General features: G+C 40.8%; 3 pseudogenes; 1 reads left to right on the plus strand and 2 right to left on the minus strand.

Moving 5' to 3' along the window:
* LOC146488510 (uncharacterized) overlaps positions 1-1,445 on the minus strand; it is a 2,214-nt pseudogene extending 769 nt beyond the window's left edge.
* A 9,738-nt stretch (positions 1,446-11,183) lies between these two features.
* LOC146488511 (uncharacterized) lies at positions 11,184-12,883 on the minus strand (annotated as a pseudogene).
* Positions 12,884-17,105: 4,222 nt separating this feature from the next.
* LOC146488512 (uncharacterized) lies at positions 17,106-18,670 on the plus strand (annotated as a pseudogene).
* The last annotated feature ends 2,603 nt before the right edge of the window (positions 18,671-21,273 follow it).

Below are 21,273 nucleotides of genomic sequence, written 5' to 3' on the forward strand. Positions count from 1 at the left end.
CACATGATATTATGGTGAAATATCAAGTGATCATCTAGTGAAATATAAACCTGTGTGGTCTTAAATTTATCTAGATCCAACAAGAATGTTTACAAAAATGTTTCTTTGGTAACTTGATCCCTTCTTTTTTTGAAAATGATAGATTTTTTTAGAGTACCCTTCCCAAAATTAGCACCCTAAAACCTACACAAAAAGGACATACCATCTACTTTATTCATTCAGAGCATTTGCATGAAGGAAGTACAAATGTGTGCTTCCACTTCTCGTTGTTGGAACCCCTTATACTCATTGTAGTGATTGTGCACCCCTTTTGAAGCATTGCTTTTGCCTGTTCTGTTCATGCTTGCACGCCTAGTTCCAACTTCAGCTGACGAACAATCTTTGACAAACATGGAGCTCTCCAACTATATGAAATTAGAATAGCTTTTGATTAGGTTAGATTAGAAAATATCAGACATGATTGGATAAAAGCAGATCACTACCTTTGTACTTTTTGTGGTATACATTATTGGGAGAGAGATGGGGAGCAAGAAAAAGTCACCATGCCAGACAGGCTACCTATACTAGTAAAACCACTCAGTCGTGTCAATTAATATACTACCCAGCGTCTCTCACAACTATTCTACCCAAACTTGCAAATAATATAAAAAAAACTTTTTCACCATCAACAAATACCAGAAAACCTGTCTTTTAGTAGGTCGAGGGTCTGAAATCAGGTGGCTGACATGAGAGGCGTAAAAGAAATTGTAATTGCTACATCATATTTTCATACAAGTGAACACTACCTCATAAAAATTTACTTTAGCATGCCAGTCAGCTGCTTCAGGCTGTATCCCTTCCATTCTCTATAATTTGTTTAGACCATCCTGGAATGTCCACTGCGAATTGCGAGCTCTTTCTTCGAAAAGCTGGTCTCCATGAAGGGGAACAGATTGTAGAACTTCCTTCTGACCTCCGGGGGTGGTTTTGCATGGCACATACTTCTCATGGTTATCGATGATTAGTTGAGCCATCTCAGCAGCAATGCTAGGATTTTTGAACTGCAACCCTAAACAGCACTTGAGACAAAAAAAGAAAAAATGCACAAAATTGAATTACTTGTGTAATTTTAACTCCATAAGTATGCTGGGAAATGGGCATAGTGTAGAATGAGTGCGGTAAAAAAAGCTTAACCATGTGAGAGCAAAAGTGAAATATCTACTTACAGATGCAGATTTCTCTGACATTTCAGCAGTGTAGGGATGAGGTATGTGATGAACCACAACATCCTCCAAATGCTTGAATGGTTGAAGAAACTTGCACACCAGCCTACTGACGAGGACTGCCCAACGACTCTTGAGTCGCCTCTGCACAATTTGCACTGGTAGAAGTTCTACCAGTTGGATATCTTTAATCTTTTTCTGAGGCTTCTGTGGTACTGTAAGATCACTTTGTACCCTGTCCATAACTGCAAATTGATGTGTCCAATGCACTGATTTGTTTGTCTGTTCTTTGGACTGGATCCTTGCGTAGCACTGGGAAAAAATCCTTAATTCCAAGAATGGTTTTTTTGAATGGTTTTATGGGTAATTCACATTCATAAAACCATTGATGGAAAATCCGAATTCTTAACATTCATGGCTTTTCATAAAAAACCAGTAATGATATTATAAGATATAACATAATGAGTTTTACATAAAACATGTTCTTGTTTATTTGAATTCCCAGCTTGGTTTTTCCCATCTTTAACATTGTAGTAAATGGTCAGTAACCCTTGATGGGAATTCCCTAGAAACACATTTATGTGTTTTCCTAATCCCTTAACGTTTTATTGGCAAAGGCCAGTAATGATTCTCTGTAATAAGATGGTGGTTTTATGTAGAAACACATTCTTGTTTTTTTTTTTTTTATTTCACACAATGGTTTTCCAGTTTTAACCATTATGGATATACCAATTACCCTTGACAGGATTTCCATTGTAACACAGCTATGTATTTCATTGACTCCTTAATAGTATTTCAATAAAAGCCAGCAATGATTCTTTGAATTCCGCAATGGTTTTTCATTGTTTACCATCATGGGTTAAAAAAGATATCCGTCAGGAGATTTTTGTCAGAAACATCAATGTTTTTCCTTCAATTTCTGCAATGGTTTTTAAATTAAAGACAGTAATGACTCTGTGAGATATCTTCAGTGGGTATTATGTAAAACAAACTGTTTCTTTTAATCACCACAGTAGTTTCCCAATTTGTATCATTTTGGATAATTATTATTTGTAGATTTCAGAGTAAGGTTACTGCAGGGTGTATGGTAAGATTAATGCTATTGTGGAATGGACTACAATTAAAACACTGCTTTGTTACACTTATATCAACTCTTTAATAATGCCTTTTTCCTCACAGGTTTAGAGATGTTGAGTCAACATAAATCACTTACTTTTAAAAAGAAAATAAAAGTTACTTTGTGACACCAAGTAATTCTGTCATTACTTAAAAAAGTTATCAAAAGGACGTAAAAGCAGCAATTTTGTAACAATCTTAATGAAGAGAACAAGACTTTTAAATTTGAAAGACAAGTTTCGGCAACTCCTGTGCCATCGTCAGTTTGCGGATGGAATTATATTGATGAACAATATATAGCGGAAAATTAGAATAACAATGGTATGATACAGCAACTAATAATAGGAATCACAGCAAAAACTGTCATTACTTGTCACTGAACGGCAAACAGAACATATGCAATAAAATTAAACAGCGTGCAAGATATGCTTAAGTTCACGTTCTATCTTTAACATGGATGGACGTGGATTTTATAATTATTATTACTCGATCTATTATTTCATAATAATTATTACTCGTTTCCGGAGCTTGTCAAACTTAGCGGACCAAGTTTGTAATCTTCTTCTGCTGAGGAAAGACAGGTGTAAGCGTGCTGGTCAAACGACAAAGAAACAATGTTGCTAAGATTATTGGCCGAAAATTTTGACCAAAGATTTTTTAAGTTATGCAAAGTGTCATCACTGACATAATTTCTTTCACCTAGTGCAACCCTGATAGTTGAAAGCAAAAGTTTGCTTTCCGGTTGCGGTTTCAAATTTTCTGTGGTTTCTTTGCGGCCAAAATATCAGGGAAGATGGTTATTTTAGCCTGTGAAAACATGTTTCCTCCCAAAAGAGCAGGATAACTGATGTAGATGTTGTTGACAGGATGGCCAACACATTAAGAGTGGCCGTCTGTAATTTTCAACTAATGTGTTTTGGGTGAGAAAAAATAAAATTCCTCAAACTTTCTCAACACAAAGGACTAGGTAAGTGATTTACATCGATATAACTTTTGGGTGAGTCAAATAAATATTTTAGCTGTAGGACAAATAACTTGGTTTTTCAGCTCTCGGAGGGCACCCAGGGATCATTTTAGTACAGATCGTAGACACCTGGGTTTGGAAATAAAATGTAACTAAAACTAAACGCCAAGTTGGAACTCGAAATCAGAAGACATTTCTGATTAATTCAGGACGGTTATTTCCAATTTTAATAAAAAGCTGAATATTTTATCGATTTTTTAACTTGTCTCATTTGTGAGCCATTTCGGCAGGTACAAAAATCGGCTAAATTCAAATGAAAATATTGCTAATGGTGCATTACTAGACTTCATAAAAGTACACCCCAGTTAAAAAGCAACGTCTTCCCTTCAAATATATGCAATAAAATTTTGGGTACAACGTTCCTACAAAATTTGACAGTTGAAATTACAAAGTGCACTTTTGTAAACAAACACTAAATTTTCAAATAGCTCAACGACGTCGGGTTAATGACATACGGAGGAAAACAATCTAAAATCCCCTGGTGTCATGAAATACCCGAAGTAAACAAAATATTTTGCTTCCTGTTATATTTTTTGTGGAATAAAAAGTTATTTTCGATGAATCATCCGCGAATTTTGAAAGAAACAAGACAAGTTTTGAAAAAGTATTGTTTAATTGTCACACCACCTGTTCAAAAGCTAAGATAAGCAAATTCCACGCTTGAAAAACAATCTAAATTGATAAATTATTCGACTTCTATTCCATACGTGAGCCAAAGGCTATCTACAAGAAACGTACCTTTGCAGTGGATGGTACTTTTGAGGCCAGATGGTGAGGATCTGTGAAACGCACGTAACTGAGTCTCGCAAAGATTTACGAACTGTCAACAAGTTGAATTGCGTGACATAAGCGCAGAAAGTTGTCCGCCCACCTGTCTGTCCTTCGATGATCAAGTAATTTCACGTTCAGGTTTGGCGACGTTTACTGAAGGGTTGAGAGATATTAAAGTTAGTCGATAGTGAGCTTTTGTTTAATCTCTCGTGACAATCATTGGCCCCTACATGAAGCAATTGCTACTTAATACAGGTCATGACGACATGTGGTTACTCAACCTTCGTCGGTGGAACATGTAGTTCTAGTGCAGCAAATCCTGCAGTGGTGAGGAGCATAGCGCTGGAGAGTTGTGTAAAAGACAGAAAAGAACTTCTAAAATCATACGACATCCGTGATGCTTCCTTGCAAAATGAGGCGCAGTTACTCCTAGCTAGAGCAGGTAATCAAACTGAACCAGAGTAGTAATGCGATAATAACAAATTTATAGTTTGAATTTACACTATTCCTATCCTTAATTAAGAAAACATTTACAAGTCTGCTTGATATGCCTTTCTCTTTAGATAGGCTGATAGATTTACCGCGTTACGTGGGCAAGGATACCTACCAAACGGTGCTAGATGGTAAGTCTGGCTATGACCATATTCTTCTTTCTGAAGACAGCCGCACGTATTTTGGGATCCAGTAGGGAGGGTGGTATTTCACATATAATACCCTTCTTTTGGGTAGAAGATCTCCCCGTTTGTATATCATACTACTGGCCTGTTGGCTAGTAATTTCCTTAGAGCTACAGGAATCCCTTGTTTGCTCTACATCGATGATTGACACAATGGCGAACTGCAGGTGGCACTCGATAAGGGGGAATACGCTACCATAAACACTGTTGATGATTGTCATTTTGCGGTGTGAAATACTCCATGCTTCTAAGGTTACGGTGAAAACCTTGCAACGCTTGGTTGGGAAATGTGTCTTTTTTAGTCTAGCAGTACCTGCAGCCCAGTTGTTTACGAAGCAGATGAATGTAGCTACTGCCACTGGCCAACGTACTCCCCACAGGCTAATACCCATCAAGGGGGATCTGCATGAGATCTCCCATTGGCTGTTTTTGGAAGGTTGGGATGATCTGGTAACATGGTGGGATGAGCGTCATATTCGTGTGTCTGTTGCAACTGATGCTTCCGCAACAGGCTGGGGTGCTATTTTGTTAGCCTCTCATTGTGAGGAAATATCAGATTATTGGACTGAAGAGCAGTGCAAATGGGGGATCGCCGCGAAGGAAGCTACTGCGGTCGACATGGTGTTAATGGCTTTTAAAGACAAACTGTTCAATGCTAGAGTTGATGCTTTTGTTGACAATAAGGCCGTTGTCGAAGCTTGGAACAACCAGGGTGGTAGAAGCTTGGAGCTTAATATGGCATTGAAACGGCTTTTCTTCACAACGTCAAAGCTTAGCTTATCTCTGCACATGTCTTACATTCCGACTGGTCAGAATCCTGCTGATGCTCCATCAAGGCGCCTGTCCCACTCAGATAGTAAATTGTCGGATGGCTTGTGGCAGATTGTTCAGAAGGAGTTTGGTGGTAGGGAAGGCAATACTTGCGACCTTATGGCCTTGGATTCCAATAGTATGACAGATGCCCACGGGTATTCTCTTCCTCATTTTACGCCGATTCCCTCTCCCGGATCGTCTGGTGTAAATTTCTTCACACAGGACCTTGCTTCCCTTGGAGCGCTTATGGCCAGACCGTATGTTTTTCCTCCTATGGCTTTAACGGGACCTGTCTTAAAATTTCTGCTGAGTTTTAAACAGTCGTGCACAGTAGTGGTGCTGGACGTGTCTCCCAAGAAGTACTGGTGGCCTCTCCTTATGAATAAAGCTGTAAAGAGTAGATTTCTGGCTGTTCGTGGCGATGGCAACACTCTATTGGTCCCGTCCAAAAAGGGGTGGCTGCCTCACAAGGGCATTCCTGGACATCTGTGGGTTTTTGCAGGGTGTTTTTAGGTGTGTCTTGGCATACATTTTGATCTGTTGTGCTACTGGTTTGTGGTGTATGATAGGGTTCTTCTTTTCTGGTTTGTAGGAGCTTCCAGTCAAGTCAGTTAAATCCCCAACCTGTGGACACGCTAATGATTTTGACTTCCGTTTTTGTCAACGTTGTGGCTACAAGAGGAAGGTTATGACAACGCTTGTCAAGGAACACTCTGATGTTATCATTGACCTTAATGGAATTGAAGTGCGGTTGCAACAGCTACTTAACTACAATCAGGCAACCAGTTATAAAAAGCAGAAGGATTCTCTTCAGAGGGAACTTGAAGCTTTTCTTGGTCCTTTGCCGGGTTTTGTTACTCTTGCGACAGTGACGCCTTGGGACTTGTGTCGCTTCCTGATCTTTAAAGACAAGCATGGCAAAACACAGGTACACCTCAATACGTGTGAATTTTTGGGTCAGCGTGGTAAACAGTCATGTGGCTGCCCCTTGAGATTGTCGTACAAGACTGTGGACTCTTACATAGGAAAGTTAAGATCGATTTTCCATTCCATTGGTCGGGACGGAGAGTGGGACAAGTGGCTAGGTCTTGGTAAACCAGCCTCTGATAAATTGGTAAAAGATTACCTTCGTCTTGTCACAGCAGAGCAGTTACAGGCCCGTGTTACTCCAAAACAAGCCACGCCATTCTTTGTACACAAATTGACTCAGTTAACGAAGTATCTTGACGGCGAGCTAGCGAGATCAAAGTCGAAACTTTGGGTTGTCACCCCACCCTCCTCTCGCCACTATGGCTCACTTTTCTGCCTGAGCTCTTGCTCTTTTTCGCCTCTGGGCTCGCTGCTTCCCATAACTGGTCTCAACCTGGGGCGTTTAGGACTTGGGGCTCCCGGTGAGAATTAATAACTATGTGGTTATCAAAATCTGACCTTTCCTCTTGGTGCATATGGCTGTATTGACACGTTTTCTCGCAAAATTCTCTTCGTTTGTGTGCCACTCGAACTCAAATCATTTAGTTGTAGGCAAGATGTACCTTCAGTACCTATTAGAAGCAGTGATGCTTCCGAGAAACCTCAGAGTTGAAAGAGGAACGGAAACTGGTAAAATGGCCACAATTTAAGGCTATCTGGTAAACAAGCACGGAGACATGAATGATCCCACTGATGCAATAATTTATGGTCCCTCAACAAGTAACAAGATCGAGAGATGGTGGCATGAACTTCATGAATGACTAGCAAAAATCTTTAAAGAACAATTGACAACACTTTTAAGAGGAAGAGGATATGACCCACGCAGTGCACTCAATAGACAACTGCTTGCTTATGTGTTTATACCAGTTGTCCAATGAGAGTGTGACATCAAATAGAAGAAAGATCCTCCCAGTTATTATGCAACTTAACCCATTGACTCCTACACCAGCCAAAACAGGCCGTGCTCGCGACATCCGAACTTCCTACACCCACCAAAACTAGCCGCAAGTAACGCGTAGTACAAAACTGCTCCCCTCTCCTCCAGGGGATGTTTTTGCCTTTATTTATTGCCATAGCAACAACGCCAGGAAATAAACCAATCAAAATCCGTTTTTAGCGCATTTTTGACAGCTATAAAAAGGCTGTCTCCACGTGTTAATTCTTTGTCGCTTTGTTTGATTGTGCGTGGAGAAAACAATGGCCGGTGACGCAGAAATCGACTCAGATTTCAATGACTTGTTTGAGGTCTCAGGTCACATTAGTTCATTTGATAGCTTTTCTCTCGATGGAGACGAAGACTTAGATGACTCCAACGTGAATCTCGAAGGTTTAGTGAACGAAGAAAACCAAGAAGATGGAAGAGCTGCCATTGCCGCTGCCGAAAAAGACGAAGACAATCAAGATGAAGAAGATTTGCCCTAGTCTGACCATCTACGCCGTGTTGTTCGCCCCGCTTTCAGTTCAGCCATCGGGATCAATTTTTCGCTACCCGAGAACCCTAGAGAGATAGATCTCATTTCAGCTTTTATATTGATGATGATTTGTGGGATTTGATTGTGTTAGAAACTAATCACTATGCGCAGCAAAAGCTCACTTGGGAATTATGTTCCTGTTACGCGCCCTGAATTGAAAGCTTTTATTGCTGTAAATATGGTTATGGGTATGGTGTATTGGTTTGTACAAGTCTTCAAGTGATTTTTTCGGAAATCAAGGTATTATGAAGATCATGACTAAAAATAGGTTTGAAGAAATTAGTCAGTACTTAAGTTTTGGTTACTCTTGCGTTGAGCCCGCACGTGAAACGCCAGGATTTAATCGTCTTTACAAGGTACGTGGTGTTTTCGATCGCATTTGCCAGGAATGTCAGATTAATTAACAACCATGTAAGAATATCTCAGTCGATGAGGGCATGATAGGTTATCGAAGTAGGCTGTCGTTTTGTCAATATATTTTGTCAATATATATCCATTACTCCAGTAGAAAGGCAAAGCAAAGAAAGGAAACGGAAACACAACTCCAAAATGAACTAAATGTAACAAAGCAAGCTTTCGAAACCAACCCTAGAGATTCTAATGCTACTTTGTTTGATGTTGCTCAGAAAGAACTAGAATATTCTTATGAAGAAAAAACCAAAGGAATTATTGTACGCGCACGTCCTAGATGGCACGAATACGGTGAGAAGAGCACAAAGTACTTCTTAACTTTAGAAGAGAAATCACGTCAAGAAGCACATACGTAAATTGCATGTTAACGATGAAATTAAAACAAATCCACTCTACATACTAAATGAGGTAGAACAATTTTACTGCGACTTGTACAAGAGTAATAACGATCGTCCGGATGTTGAAATTGAAATCGATTCCTTTTTAAGGAATCTAAATATACCCAAACTCTCTGAAGAACAGAAAATCTCCTGTAAAGGTAAAATCACTTCAGAGGAATGTTTATAAAAAATTTTGGCCTTTAATCAATGATTGCTTCATTAGGTGTGCAAATGAATGTTTTGAGAAAGGGGAGTTGTCCCATTCTCAAAAGCATGCGATTATCACGGTTATTGAGAAAAAAGGAAAAGATAGTTCTCTTATTGAAAACTGGCGCCCTATTTCTCTTGTCAACGTTGATGCAAAAATATTGTCTAAGGTAATTGATTAAAAAATGTTTTGCCTCATATCATTTATCACAATCAAACAGGGTATATTAAAGATCGTTTTATAGGTGAAACCATCCTTTCCATCTATGACATTATGGATTGGACTGTCAACAAAACCATTCCCGGCTTAATGATCTTCATTGATTTCCAAAAGGCGTTTGATACCATTGAATGGGATTTCCTTTTTAAATGTATTGAAGCTTTCAATTTTGGTTCTGATTTTCTCTGCTGGGTAAAACTTTTCTACAACAACATACAAAGCTGTATTATGAGCAACGGCATAACTTCAAAATTCTTTTAACTTGAGCGAGGTGTCAGACAGGGTGATCCTCATTTCTCCCTATCTTTTCATTGTAGCTGTGGAAACGTTAGCTATTGCCACTCGTCAAAATCCAGCTATAAAGGGTATTACCATTGGGAAAGAAGAGACAAAATTGTTATAATACGCAGATGACACAACAGCAGTACTCGGTGACAGTAACTCAGCCACGGTACTTTTTCAACTGCTGGATTTATTCAAAAATATCTCAGGACCCAAGATCAATAGCACAAAAACCGAGGGTATGTGGATTGGCTCTTCTAAGGAAAATAAAGCAAAACCGTTAGGCATTAAATGGCCTAATGAGCCGATAAAAGCCCTGGGGGTGTATTTCACGTATGATCCAAAATTACTGTAAGAAAAGAATTTTATTGAGCGATTAGATAGCATTAAAAAACTTATCAACATTTGGTCCTCAAGAGGTTTATCTGTCTATGGTAAGGTGACAATAATCAAATCCTTCCTTATTCCAAAGTTTGTTTATGTGTGCTCGGTACTGCCTACACCTAACGAATTAGTGAAACAATTGAATCAACTGCTATTTAAATTCCTTTGGAGTGGCACGGATAAGGTAACATGTGTTTCGGTAATAAATGAATACGAGGAAGGTGGATTAAAAATGATCAATTTAGATTGCATGATTAAGTCCTTAAGGCTGGCATGGCTAAAGCGTATATTTGAAGGCCAGAATGGAACGTGGAAAACCTACCTACAGCACTTTTCTTCTTAAATTGTAACTATGATGTTAAGGGTTACAAAATCTCCTCTAAGTTTTATTGTGAACTACTTTCTTGGTGGTCAGATTTTCGTGACTCGTTTGCCTCTCAGAGAGACGGGCAAAATGTTATTTTGAATAATAAAGAAATTCGCATTGACAAAAGACCAGTTTTCTACAAAAATTATTTTGTGGCAGGAATGATCTTTACTCAAGATCTAATATTCAGTTTAAATATAGAAGACTCATTTTGCCACTGGTCGCATAAGATTTCCAAAACTAACTTTTTGCAATGGGCTGGCCTTCCACATTCAATACCTTCTTCTTTAAAAATTACTTCTCCCTGTCCATGTACAACTTCTCCATTATTTTCAATTGACGACTACATCTTTCATGTCACAAAAAAGAAAACAAAGGACTATTACTTGCACGCAAAAAACCACAGCCTCCTTATATCGTTCGTAAATTGCAGAATGATTTTAATTTCTCGTTTGATCAGCTGAGAGAAATCTTCACTGTGCCACATTCTGTTGTACTTGTACTTGAATCATACGTAAAAGGTTTTCAGTTCAAAGTGATTAACTCTATTTTATACACAAATTCTAAATTATATAAAATAGGCTTCAAAACGGATGATCTGTGCTCATTTTGCAAGGCAGAATCTAATAAAACCTTATGCCACCTTTTGTATCAGTGTCCTTTTGTTAGGCAGTTTTGGAATGATTTTCAAGATTACTGGAACCAACTCTCAAATCAGCACATTCGTCTTACTCTTCAAGATGTTTTATCTGGAATTATAACTAAACCATGCCCTTTACTTAACCTACTGAATAATTTTATAATAATTGGGAAACTGTTTCTATGGGACTGTAGAAGAACCCAGATTCGACCCAAAATCCAAGGATTTCAAAGTAAAATAGTCATCAAATTAACAACACATTTTAATTAATAATACAGGTAATGATCTGCTTTGATGATATTTTATGCAGACACTTTTGAACGTTTGAGGTACTGCGTACACATTTAAAGTCAAATCTAGGTAGTATGCCCTCAAATTAGTTTTAAATACATCTATAGATTGTGTATTGTCCCTCAAGAAGTCTGGAAGTGTGTTAAATGCTCTTGAGGCTCTTGAGTAAAAACTGTTCTGGAACGTGACAGTCTTAGCTTTAGGTGTATCTAGTAATATACTCTTAGTTGGAGCAGAATGCCTTGTAACTCTAATAGGTTGAAATATCTTAAAATTGGTGTCAGAACTATTAACAATAGATTTATAAGTGTAGACTAGATCCAAGTATTCATGCCAATAGCACAGAGGGATAAGGCCTGTGAGTGTTAGTCTGTTTTTATACGAGATACCAGTCCTGTAGGGTAGTTAGAGTATATATTTAGTTGCACGTCGTTGTATTCTCTCGATAATTTCGATCAGTTTGACTGACTGCGGGGCCCATACTTGTGAACTGTATGAGAGGTTGCTCATCACTAGGGTTGTATACAGTGCTTTGCGAGCAGATTGATTTTTGACCGCAAGCGTCGACCTACGAATAAAACCCAGCATCCTATTAGCGTTAAAGGCAGCCGCTAGTACTTGACTGTTCCATTTCAAGTCCTTACATACTAATATCCCGAGATCCTTTTGAGCATCAGTACGTTTGACTGGTGTATTTTGAAGTAAGTAAGGTGTTTCCACTAGATTGACATTTCTCGTTGTAGACATCACTGTACATTTAGACTGATTCAGATCCATCCTCCAATCCTGACACCATAAAGTGATTCGATCGAGGTCTTCCTGGAGTAGTGGTCCATCATCAGTGTTCGTGATGGGACGGTAGCACTTGGTGTCATCCGCGAATAGTGCTACGGAACTATTGACAGTGGCTATGGCAAGATCGTTGACATATCGTTCTGTGAGTTCTCTCCTGTCAGAGGTTTCTTCATTTTGTTTTTTTCTCCTCTGGCGAAGTTTATAAATAAATAAATAAATAAATAAAAAAATAAAAAAAAACAAATATGAAACCGAAAGAAAGATCAATAACACTGTCACGTTCCTGAAAAGAACAATGCACTTTAGAAACACTCAGGGACTATTTGTTCTCTTATGTTTGTAACTTCGTTTTATTCATTGCATGACTACCAAATATCCGTTTTTTGGCTAGCCGCACAAAGCTTTTTTCATGATTATTTCCTTTACATCAAAGACATGTATTAAGATCCTTTTCCTGTAAGCATGTTTCTCAGCTGCGAGGAGTTTTCAAACTGTAAGGAGTTCACGGAGCTATTTCTTACGGAGTCTCTAAGAGAACGTGGAGTAACTTGATCTCAACCCCGGAGTCAAGATCAGACGTAAGTTACGCATCTAAAATTCCATGTATTCTTTCCTTTCGTTTTTTACGGTGATTAATTCGTAGTTTTTTCCGTTTATTTAGACTAAGACAATTGCATTCTTTTAAGTTTTCATCACAAGTGTTGTATATAGATGGCTCAGCCTGATCCTAATAAACGCATTAGTCTTGCTGCCCTTGTCGTGTACTTCGCTGTGGTTGACCTAGCGAACTCCAGTACACAACACCCCGTGTCTGCGGTACTGGGAACGCGACAAACAACCAAGAACAGATTGAGGTAAGCCATAACTGATTAAATCCGCGCCGAAAATGAGTGGCCAGGAAGCAGATACACCAAACAAAGGAGAAGTCCCAGCACATCAAGAAGTAGTCGCTCGAGATCCCAATAAAAGAGTTAGAACATTGTCTAGAAAAGCATTAGAAGTGGCCAGGAAGCAGATACACCAAACAAAGGAGAAGTCCCAGCACATCAAGAATTAGTCGCTCGAGATCCCGATAAAAGAGTTAGAACATTGTCTAGAAAAGCATTAGAAAATGAAATCGATCAGAAACATCAGGAAGCAAATGTTGTGCACAAGATGCTAGAAGACGTCATACGATCCACTGAGGGGATAAACGAAGGATCGGATCTGGACGAAGTCTTGCGTGACCTCGAAGGATTCTCTGGGGAATTAAACATTAAATTGTAAGAAATAAGAATCCTTTACGCGCAAGATAAACACAATTACTTTGGGGATGTAGAAGTTCGTCTTATGGAAGAGAGCCTAACTCTCGACCAAGCAATAGAGTTAGTACAAGAAATAAAAAGTAGACAATCCGACAAATTGTTGGAGACAAGTTCGGGTTTATCTCGTCACTCGCGCCGTAGCAAATCCTCTGCAGGCTCATCCACAGACAGCGAGTAGCCCCAGAATGAAAGCGCTCACCGAAGCGGCAGTGGCACAGGAAAGCACAGACTAGGAGAAAATGGTCGCTGAAAAAGAGCACAAGCGTCAAAACCGCGAAGCAGAAATTGAGCGGACATGTCGACAAGAACGCGCGGAACATGCAAAGGAGCTAGCAATTACCGCTGCGGAGAAAAAAGTCGCAATAGCACATGCGAAGCTCAAAGCGATCGAGCAAGCTATAAATGAGGAGGAAAATGAAGAAAACGGAAATTAGAAATCGAGGGGATTCCAAAGGCTAAAAGCGACAAAAGAACATCCACGTGGGTTCATTCTTTCCCACCACCAGAAAGTCCTCCGCCTAGACGTAACTCAACAGAACAAAGCACTCTTCTGGCGAGAGGCCTCGAGAGACAAGAGAACACACCTCTCAAGGGAATTTCCGGAACCCCAGGCACAAAATTGCGCTCGACCCCAAACCAGTGGGAAGACAATGGCGAAAATTCATGGCACGTGCTTCCGCAGTCATTTATCACATCAACACCAGTCAGAGTCACCTAATCGAATTGTTGACATCTGCAAATCAACAAATAGTTTCAGGATTGGCGAGACAAAATCTTCTGAAATGTCATCCAGACACCTTCCGCGGAAATCCCACGCTTTTACATCCGTCGAAAGCGGCTTTCAAAGCAATGATAAATGATGTTAACGTGTAACCTGTTCAGGAAATAAACTATCTGCGTAGTTTCACCAGCGGAGAAGCTCAAAAACTGGTTGACAATTACCGGAAGCAAAAACAGCATGACCCCGGCACACTGTTGAATGACCTATGGGATGAGTTGGAGAGGCGTTTCGGCAGCGCGGCCGTAATAACTAAAGAATTGTTGGAGCGTTTGAACGAAACCGCTGCTTTTAGTGAAAACGAAAATGCTAGGCGACAAGAATTTGCCGATCTTTGCGCCAATATGGACAGTCAATTGACCTAATTACCAGGTCTCGCGTGCCTAAACTTTCCAAATACCATACAACCGATTGCTGAGAAGTTACCTCTTTCTTTACGCGGAAAATGGGAGAAGGAAATCGCTAGGTACTTGGAGAAAAATGGAGATGAGTACCCCGGCTTTCGTGTCTTTTCCAAAGTAGTCCAAAGCCATTCAAAGATTAAAAACAATCCGAACATTCTTGCAGGCGCCATGCACACTCCTATTAGCTCATCAACCTCATCCAATCGGAGAGTTCAGAGCAAGAGAACACTTAAAACAAACACAGCGACAGCTAGTGTTAAACTGGAGTCCGCCCCACGCAAAATCGAGGAGACAAAACAATGTTCCTTTCACAAATGAGGTGGTCATAGCTTAGAAGAGTGTAAGGCTTTCGGTGCTAAGCCTCTAGAAGAGAAAACTGACTGGATCCTTAAGGCCGGACTTTGCTATTGCTGCCTATCTGAAGGTCACAGGGCCAGCGACTGTACGAAGAAAATACCGTGCAGCATATGTAAAAACGATTGGCACATCGTGCTACTTCACAAGGAAAGGCCGAGAAGATTTGCTGCAAGCACAGCGGAAATCGTTGACACCAAGTGCACACTCGCTTGTAAACCTATCGAGGGTGGCGTATCATGCAGCAAATTCCTATTTGTTGACATGAAGAACAAGAAGAAACCAAATACTCTCCACCGAATTTACGCTGTCGTGGACGAACAAAGTAACTCGTCCTTGATCAGCAGCCAACTCGCCGATGAGCTACGAGCGGTCGGTTTGGAGGAAAAGTACTTTCTCACTACATGCAGCGGCGAGAAGGAGCTTAAATAGGGACGGCGAGTCGCAGGTGTAACCATACAATCCCTTAATGGAGTAATGTCAGATCTCCCCACCCTGATCGAGTGTGACAGCATCCCTCACGATAAGCGCGAGATTCCTACACCGGAGATGGCGAGGAGATCCTCTCATCTTTGCGAGATTGCTAGTGAAATCCCACCCCTGAATCCAAATGCAGACATCCATCTGCTACTTGGGAGAGACGCCCCAGAGCTGCTCAAGGTTCGGGAGTTCAAAAATGGACCCAAAGGAGCACCCTGGGCACAAAAGCTTTCGCTAGGTTGGACAATAATCAGACAGATGTTCCTAGACATCGTCGGAGGCCCAGCACAAGTGCTCACTTGCTGCACCAGTCTCCTCTCGGCCAACAATGGAGAGCTTTGGAAGAAACACATGAAGGCAGAGCATTACGAGTTGATACTGTGCTCCAACCAGTTTAGAATCAAGGAGAGCTTCTCAGAAAGGAGAGAGGATCTGGAGAACGATATCTTCTGCACTACACGAGAATATAACGACATCAGCCTTTCCTGTGAAGATTGAAAGTTCATCGAAATAATGGAGTCCGGTATAAACAAGAATGACAGCGGTAACTGGGAGATGCCACTTCCCTTTTGTCACAAAGATACCAAGATGCCCAACATCTGAAGTCAGGCAGTCAACCGCTTAAATGGTCTTATCAGGACGCTAAGAAAGAAACCATAAATGGAGTAAGACTACCTGGAGTTCATGCAGAAGACCTTAAACAAGGGTCATCCATCCCCAGCCCAGCCAGCCAACTCCCAATCGGGTCGGAGTATGGTATTTATCGCACTTCGGCTTCTACTACCCCAAGAAGCCGACTCAAATACAAGTGGTATTCGACTCATCTGCCGAATTTGGGGGTGTATCACTCAATAAATAAGGAGCTTCTTCCTGGCCCAGACTTGATGAATAGTCTTTTGGGAGTTCTTATGGCCTTGCTGTACCAGTGCTGTTGGGGGGAGATTACTGCTACAACAGTTAGTAGCCATGGGGAAGAAAACAAACGAAAACAGACCGTTGGGATGGGACGATCCTTCACCAGACGCACTTCTAACTCAATGGCAAAGATGGCAAACCTCACTTGACGAATTGGAGAAGGTATCAGTTCCCTGCTGCGATCGCCCAGTTGACTTTGGTACTGTTGTTCGGAGGGAAATTCACGTGTTCTCAGATGCAAGCGAGAACGCAATTGGAGCCGCCATATACCGATGCCAAGTTGACAGCAAGGGAAAGGTTTGCACAGCGCTACTGTTAGGCTAGTCTAAAGTAGCCCGCTTACAGACAACAAGTATTCCCCGCCTAGAACTATGTGCTGCTGTTCTGGCTGCGCAAGCCGTAGCAAAGGTCATCAAAGAAATTGACATGGAGATCAGTGGTACCACCTTCTGTACGGATTCGAAAGTTGTCCTTGGTTACATTCAAAACGAGAGCCGGAGATTCTATGTTTACGTTGTAAACCGTGTGCAGCTAATTCGCAAGGTTTCCAGTCCAGAGAGAGAGAGAGAGAGCAGTGACGAGTTCAAACAACTGTGTGACAGGCTGTTGCTATGCACAACTGTTGCTGGATACCAGGCCGCCAAATCTGATATGGACTTATTTATTAAGGCCAATGATAGCAGGGCTTTCCTGACTAGCTGGGTATTGTGGTGGCATGAGCGCCGTGGGTTTATTCTCTTTCGTATAATGCTCCGCCCTGGGGGTGCAGATTGCATTCCTTCATGGCTAGTCACCAGGTCTCACGGTTCAAAGATCTTTGTTATGCAAATCACATCATATAAAAGGCGCCATGTGGTCTTATGAGTTGTCTTTTTTTGGCGTGCAAAGCCAGGTCATCATGGCTGCTGACGGTGTGTCTATTGTTCATGTCCAAGAATCGACTAGTGGACGTGATGAAGAAGTCAAAGAACAAACTCCGGTGTCGACTGGGTTTAAAGCTTTCGAGTGTAAACTCGATACTTTGACGAGCTCGATGCTGAAAGTGTCGGATACTTTGTCGCTACTTACTAGCGCTCAGCCGCATATGGCTCTCAACGTTAGCCCTGAGGAAGAGGACGTTCTCCTTGCGGAAAGTGAATTTGACCCTACCGAGGGCATTCTCCCGGAAGATAGCGGCCTCAAATTGGGCGATTTGCCTTACAAGGACCTGTTTAAAGACACGGAGGACTGCGGACAGAAGGTGAACAAAGGTGTCGCTAAACGTGTCAACAGTGCTTGCACGAAAAAGCCTGCTAAGGAGCAGTTCGCTTTAATTCAGAAGAAATACCTTCGTCCAGAAAACTGAGTTTCTCAAAACTCCTTGGGTGGATCCCGAGTTATGGGATGATTTACAAGACAAGACGAAACACCGCGAGTGTTCCTTCCAGGCGTTCCAGAACAATTTGATTACAGGAATTACGCCGGTGGTGCAATTAGCAAGTAAAGTTGTCGATGCCAAAAAACGTAAGGAGGATTCTATTCCCTTAAATGATGTTTATGATCTTACAGTTGATGGTCTTACCTTGCTGGGTAATTCTGTTTATGAATTCTCCATGAAGCGGAGGAAATTGTTAAAGACTGAGGTGGCTCCGGCGTACAAGTCGTCGTGTCATGAGTCGCAACCTATTACTACATTACTGTTTGGCGACGAATTGCCTCAGAGTATTCGCAACATTTGACAAGTTAAGTGAATGGCAGCCAAAAGCATTAGTCGTGAACGACGTAAGACAAGCTCTTTGTCATCTGTTTATGCTAACTTCAAGAAACCTTGTGTCCAAACGAGCAATTACCTTCCATTTGCAAATTATGGCAGAAGCAATTTAAACTTCAAGCGCAATTACGAATACCACAGGCCTCCTTCTCAGAGAAGCCAATGACCCCCTCGTCAAGCTCTGAAGAGCTCCAGTACAACAGCCAAACAGCAATGAACTCGCAACTCCCAAACGCCTATCCTCAGGTAGGTGGCCGTTTGGCAAAGTTTCCTCTTTCTTGGAGTACTCTTACATCCTATAGTTGGGTTTTACAAGCCGTGAGCGGCTATTAGATTGAGTTTGTTTGTGAACCATTTCAAGTTCAGAAGCCAAACAAGATTGTTTTTTCTGACGAAGAAAAGCAATTAATTGACCTTGAAGTTCACAAGATGTTTCAAAAAGGTGCTATTAGGCATGCTTTGTTTGCTCGAAAACAGTTCATTTCTAATTTGTTTGTTATTCCGAAAAAGAATGGTGAGCTTCGTCCTGTAATTAATTTGAAACCTCTCAATGAGTTTGTTCGATATCACCATTTCAAGATGGAGGGTTTGAACTCTCTCCTGGACCTTCTCTCGGGTGCAGAGTATTTTACTACAATTGATCTTAAGGATGCTTATTTTACCATTCCGATACAACGTGGAAACATTGTTTGTTGCTCTTACTGCGCTCGGGAGTCTGCTTTGAATTATGCAATCAGAATCCCGCAGGGCGGAGCATTATACGAAAGAGAATATAAAATTAGACAAAGGTTACTTACCTGCAGGATAATTGTGATTCTCTGAGTATAATGCGTAGCACCAGGGATTCAGATCCCTCCCTCTTATTTACAGCCCACCCTACACGGTGCCTCTCATGCATCCTTTGTTTTAATGCCCGCTCAAAAAAAAACTCGTAAGACCAAATGGTGCCTTTTATATGATGTGATTTGCATACCAAAGATCTTTGAACGGTGATGACCTGGTGACTAGCCGTGAAAGAATGCAATCTGAATCCCTGGTGCTACGCATTATACTCAGAGAATCACAATTATCCTGCAGGTAAGTAACCTTTGTCTAATTTTATATTCTCCATGCGTTCACCAACCCCAGTGCACCACAAATAAACCAGGCTGAAGTGATTCATGCCAGTTGGGCTCACAGAGACTGCCAAAATTTGTCCCTACTAAACGCATGTCAAGCAGACAGACGGGACGCTTTGCCTCTGGACGTGGAGACCAAACAATACTTGACCGGTGCTACACCCAGAGGAAAAGGTCCTTCGTTTGCTGACCGAGCACGTAAGCAACATGAAGCGGAAGTGCAGAGGGCACAGTCAACAGGTAAGGAGATGTTTTCCTCTCCAGATGGGCTGCTCATCGATGTAGGCTCCTCACACAAACCACCTTTGCAGAAAAAGAAGGCAACTAAATCTAAGGGTCCAGCTTGACCATCGCCACGGGTAACCAATCAAAGTGTAAATCCTCCGCCTACTTTGCAGCTGAGCTACCCTGCTACCCATAGCGCTGCCAACATGATGCAGCTGCGGATGCAGACTTTACCTCAACCGCCTGTGTTTCCTCAACCACCCGCGTATCCTCGACTACCTTTTCCTCGGCCGCATCCCCCTCGACCATCTTTCCCTCAATCACCGACCTGGGTAATAAATACAAAACTCCACCCTGTAATATTATAATAAAACATGTAGACAAAAGGGTCACCAGAAAAGATTCTACAACAGGTCAGCTAATACACAGTCAGGACTATTCAAACATATAGTAAATCCTATAGCGACTCGTATAACTAGAAAAAATCCACTTTTTTCCGGCCAAGTTTACCTCAGGCATGAGCTTTACACATCATTGGACAATACCCAGTGCAATTACATCAACACGCTTCATAGCCTAAATATTATTTTAAAGTAACCTTTTAATTGAATGGGCGCAATTTCCACTTCCCTGTGGTATTTCAGAATTTCGTAAGGAGGAGGCAAAACAACGGTTCTTCTTGTTAAAAATAGGTGTCAAAAAAGGTAATGGTTCTCAGTCAGTACACCACCGCAGCTCAAGCTTTAGTTCTCTGAAACATCATATTAGGAGTACCCAATAAAATTTTTAAATGAATTGACCTTGTTTAGTACAGCTTATTATTATGCTTATTAAGTTGCGAGATATTTTTTCCGGAACAATCGAAAATGTGGTGGGTCTTAGATATATACCCCCCTAACCTGGGTATCTTTGAAGGGTGCCAATGTTTTGATCTTTTCCCTTACTCCTCTTTACTTCGCTTTTTAATTGCCGGAGACAGGTAGAGAGACTGAACCAATGGCGTGAATTACGTGTTAGTGCTTGCAATAGTTGTTTGCCAGCCTGTGAATGCGGCATTTGATATTTGTCTTTATTATATTGTTATCATTGAGTTTTCCATGTTTTTGTTTTAAAGGCACGATTGCATATAATCGTGCTGACCCAAGTCTCACATAGGATTATACTAGCTTACACTACACAGCTCCTGCTGCCGTAAACTGTTATACCGTTTGAAGGTCTATAAAAAGACCATGTATCTACAATAGATGTTTCTATTGGTTGCTGACAAATAATAAATATCAAATAACTCATTGAGAACTATACAGAAAACTCGTGTCAATTATTTTATTAGTGCAACGTAAAAACAAAATAGCCTGCGTATACATCTGTTCCTGGCCTCAGTATTAGTATTATTTGTATTACTGAGGCCAGGAATGGATGTACACAGGCTAAAACAAAAAGGGAAAAAATCTGATAGTAATCGATAGCAATCGATGAACCAGTTGTCATCAATTTCCGATGAATCTATATCAATCGAATTCATATCGTTTTATCTTTATCGATTTCTATTGATTGCCGATACCAATCGATATCAATCTTCGATTGTTATCCATTGATCTCGATATTGAGGGTTTTTCTGTCTAATCTTTTCATAAGAGAGTGAATCGTTAAACAAAAAAACCACTGAGTGTTACAACGATACGTAACAGCATCTTCAGTGTTCGTGTTATCTTCTGCCATAATTCAAATTCGCGGTCCGGAAAAAAATAGTTTAACTGTTAAAATAGAAAGATTCTGATGCACAGCACACTGGAGAGTCCGTGGGAATGTAAACGTTTTTGACAAACAAAAATATGACCCAAATGCGGCAAAAACAGGCACTGGAAACTTGAGTAAACATAAGCCTGTGAACTTTTGAGTTGACGAAGTTCAGAAATAATTTGAAA

Source organism: Pavona decussata, unplaced genomic scaffold, assembly GCF_977016875.1.
Source record: "Pavona decussata unplaced genomic scaffold, jaPavDecu1.1 SCAFFOLD_9, whole genome shotgun sequence".
Lineage (NCBI taxonomy): Eukaryota > Metazoa > Cnidaria > Anthozoa > Scleractinia > Agariciidae > Pavona > Pavona decussata.